Source organism: Aristolochia californica, unplaced genomic scaffold, assembly GCF_029961685.1.
Source record: "Aristolochia californica isolate CCGP_79_NKW_82.1479 unplaced genomic scaffold, dmAriCali1.0.hap1 SCAF_12, whole genome shotgun sequence".
NCBI lineage: Eukaryota > Viridiplantae > Streptophyta > Magnoliopsida > Piperales > Aristolochiaceae > Aristolochia > Aristolochia californica.
Genome location: NW_027181793.1, coordinates 20378 through 25078, shown reverse-complemented (window position 1 = coordinate 25078; position 4701 = coordinate 20378).

The window sequence follows — 4701 nt, the reverse complement described above, 5'->3', positions numbered from 1 at the left end:
TACTTTCACTAGTGAAAATAACCCAAAACCTGTTAGTGTTTTCCTTAAAAATGAGTGAAAGTGAAATCACTCCATAAGGCTAGTGAATTCACTTTCACTCGCTTGTTCTATCACTCTCTCACTCTTGTTTGTCTCATTCTACCCTCTCCCTCTTGCATATGGATAATATAAATTAAATATTTATTTAGGTATTTTATTTTATACATCTAACTAAATAAAAAAATTATTATTTATTAATTTAAAATTTTTGAAATAAAAAAATAGTTAAATAAAATTAAGTCCATCAGAGTAATTTTATATAGTAAAACTCCCTCTTATATATATATATATATATATATATATATATATTCAAGATATTGATATTATATTCTATTTCTAATTTAAGAGTGAAAATTTAGATATTACAAAAGTAACAATTTGATTAAGTAGTTTTATATTATTAAATTATTATTTTAATTTTTTTATATAATTAAATAAATAATTTTTTAAAAAATAATAAATTTAAAAAAGTTTAACATTTATTTTAGATTATTCAAATAAAACTATCTAAATAAAATTTAAATCTATTAAAGTAATTTATATAATAAAATACCCTTTATATATATAAATTCTTTATTTTTAACATATATTTAATGATTATTTTAAGAGTGAAAATTTAGATGTTGTAAAATAAAAATTTGATTAAAAATTGGATATTATAAAGTACGTATTTTTAAAATCATTTTATCTTTTACTTAATTAAATAAATAATATTAATTTATTTTTAATTATTTATTATTTATAATGTTGTCAGTACCGTCGTAAGGGGTATGAAAAGAGAGATTACTCAAGTCGGTGGTGACATGGTGCGATGTTCCACTATCCAGAAGCCAAGGAGAACTAGTAGAAGCAGTGGTGGTTGCAAGATGAGCACGCAGTTGCCATGATGTCGCAGGACAAGGTTGCCAATGAGCGGCGGGGCGAGGTGCCTAGGGAGGTGGCAGAGACTGTTGCATCTGGCGAAAGACAACACACTGTGGAATATTGTGTCCTTTTCCCCGGCACAACTGGCAACGACCGAGATAAGGTCGAGGTTGAGATCAACCATCAAGAGGGGTGATATTGTGAAAACCGGAGGTAGTACCTAGCTGTGAGCATGATGAGGGTGCCCCTTGTTGTCAGTGATTACGATTACCGGTCTTACCGAAGTTGGCTCGAGCACTGGCAAGATTTGCAGAAGCTGGAAATGGAGAGGAGTGAGCTTGTTTAACACGTAGTGAGACTTCTTTGTTGATGAGCGTTTCAAGCAACTCATTAAAAGAGATTGGCGTATCATGACCATTGATATTATCAATAAGTGGTTTGTACTCATCATCGAGCCCATCCAGAATTGTCTCATTGAGATCCTCTTGATCCATGGGTTTTCCTAGGGCTGCAAGTTCATCAGCTCGCGTTTTAATATACTGCATATACTCGGAAATTGATTGAGATCCCTTCGTGGTATGTTTGAGTTGCTCCTTGATCTGTTTGATGTGACCTCGCAAGGGCCGAGCATGAGTATTGTCCAAAATAGTCAAGGCTTCATGAGAGTTACTTGAGTGAGTGATAAGTGGAATAATAGATGGCATGAGAGTACAAATAAAAGCCACGTAGTGTGTTTCGGATTCTGAACGGCATGATTATTGATCATCTTTATGGCAGACGGTAGAGAATAATAACCATCAAGGAACATGAGAAGATCAAAACCAAAAAGAATAACCTCTATTTGAGCTTTCCAACTAAATTAATTGGTAGAGGTGAGTTTGACCGAGTTGTGGATGTGGAGTACCATTAGCGGTGTGGTTGGGTCATGAACATTGGGAATAGTAATACGAAAATCTTTAAAAGCCATGAGTAATTTTATTTTATTTTTTGCTTAGTACGTGTGAGATTTGCACGTGTGAAGGTCACACGTGCAAGTTATCTTCCTCTTCCCGAAATTTAATCAGACCTCAGATTAAAATGAAGGTCTGGAAAAAAAAAATGGGAAGAAGAATACCTGGTTCGTTGTGGCGATGGCGTGAGGCGGCGAGCGGAGACGAGTGGCGAAGGTGTGCAGCTGTGTGTGGCTACGGCATGCGGCAGCGATGGGAGAAAAAAAATTGAGAAGAAGAATACCACTGGCTCGTTGTAGAGGCATGCGGCAACAATGTGCGGCGGCGGCGACGGAAGCTTTCAATGTTGACGGAGGGTTCGGCAGGTGACGGTTTTCGACAGCGATGTGGGCGCAGGACCGTCAACGGGCGAACAATCAAAACAGAGTGTTGGAACTTTGATTCATCGTGGCGGCGTGCGGTAATGACGTACGGCGTACGATAGTGGCAAACGACGAAGAGTGGTAGCAGTGGCGGTAGCGAGACCAGAGGGACTAGAGGGGCTCATGGTAACGTCTATGGCAGCGGGACCAGAGCGGCTCATGGTAACATCTACAGCAGTGGGACCAGAGGGGATACAGAGATAGACAGAGAAGGACCACAGGTCGCTAGAGGCTGAGCTCGGTGTCGGGAGGTCGAGACTCAGGTGCCAGTCGTTGGCGGTGGGGGCAGAGAGAAGAAATCAAATCTTTAGCTCTGATACCATATAGAAGAAGATAAAAGAATATTTTTTGATAGTATTACTTTCATTGATACATGTATTTATAGTTACAAAATGATAAATGGATTTACATGAATGTAGAGTTACAAGTGTACATGACTGTAGAGTTAGAAGTTGAGACAATCTCAACTTTTCTTATCTTGATCATCTTGATCTCTACCATCAGATAATGAGATGCATTATCCATGAAGAGTGTGTGCTAATGAGGTTTCTCTTTTTGTATGTGAAATGGAGGACCACTTGTATGCCAATGGGATGTTACGAAGTCATGCCCATTGGATATTCATGGGGAACATATTGATTGAGGAAACTCACCAAAGGTAAAATTCTATAACCTGGGTACGTCATCAAATTGGAAGTAAGGGTGGTATGTATAGTGGTATCCATGATTCCATCCATAAAGTACAAGTTGAATAGGCCTTACTTAATAATAGTCAATCAAGGTCCAATAGTCATGTCAAAGTCTTTGGATTTGGATTGATATAATATTGATAGATGTACCTGATTGAGAGGTTTTTTCGTAAATTAAAATTATTGAGTAGAAAATAGAGCTTGCCCAGAAGGCTCAATTGAAGAAGTGTATATTGACAATGAAACTTTGACGTTTTGCTCTATATACTTGGATGGAGTTAAAACAAAGATTTAACTAACATACTAGAATTACAATGGAGACTAGACTATCTAAAAGGCAAAATATCAGTTTTTGCACACACAACCCTGTGAACTTAGTGAAGAGTTGAATTAATCCTTGACCTATACTTTTTTAACAAGATGTTGTGGGGTGAACTCAATAATTGCTATGAGATTGAACAAAACATCTTGTAAGTATTTGTCGATTTTATCTTGTAGGTTTATTTATCAAATACGATTTTTAATAATTTACTATTTATGTTCAATGAACATAAAGAAGTTTTGTAGAATGAGGGTACAACAAACCTAGACTTATGACATAAAGAAGAATTTATTGTTTGATTTAAACAAAAGGTTAGTTGTATTTATGAAGTGTATATGGGCTCATGATTGTAGAGTTTATTGCTTGTTAATATTGTTGATCTAATCTATTATAGCTCAAAAGTCTAGTAGATTGTGATCAACTTGAAATAAATAGTGATATCTGCCATCTTGGTATTGGTCTCATATCAAGTAACAATTACTTGAGTTGTATTATTGATGCCATGGACATTTACATCGAGCAACGTGAGGCAAATTGTATGACTCAAAACAACAACATCGTTGTTAGGGGGTATTACGAAAATAAAATCTTGAGTATTATGGGGTCGTAATTTATATAATTGAATTATGGTACGAGAAATAATTTTATTGATGTACTCAAGTGCTAGTGGCTTGATATAAGTAATAGTAGATAAGGTGTCATGATAGATGACCGGCTTACCAATGTTAATTCCTCGCATAGAAAGTGCAATGTCAACCCTTTGCCATTAGCATTTCAAATGGAACAAGTTTATTTCATGGAGGACCCTTAAAAATGGTGGTCTTTGATGCGTAGTTCAGAATGTGGCTATGAGAAATGTTTTTGATGTGTTATGACAACAATTATCTATAACTGATGAAATGACTGCTTACCAATAGGAGTTGTCAAATGTTAATCTCCATGTTGTTCAAGTGGATGATGATGTTGGACTATTTATAAAGTCATATTTCTTCTAGATCGTATAAGTGTGCCATTTAAAGTGGTAGAAGATGAAAACAATGATGAAGATGTAGACAAAGAAGCCATTGATCGATCATGTTTTATAAGTTATGCCAAACCGCATTCTAAATGATCTATCAAGCCAATGTACATTGGTCGATAATGCAATATGCCAGTGTACTATTTTGACATTTAAGCATATTATCGGCTATTCTAAAGGATTTACCATTGTAAAATTTGTATATGCATTCAATTAAAATATGATTTTGAAATATTTTATGCCCTAAACCCCAAAGTTTGGTTGACTATCTACTTACATAACTAAAGTGTTTGAGATTTTTTATTTGACTTAGACTCTAGGTCTTCAAGTCTCCAAATTTCTTCTTTATGTCAGTTCTTCTTCATAACAACAATCTTCAATGTATTTTTTCATCAAG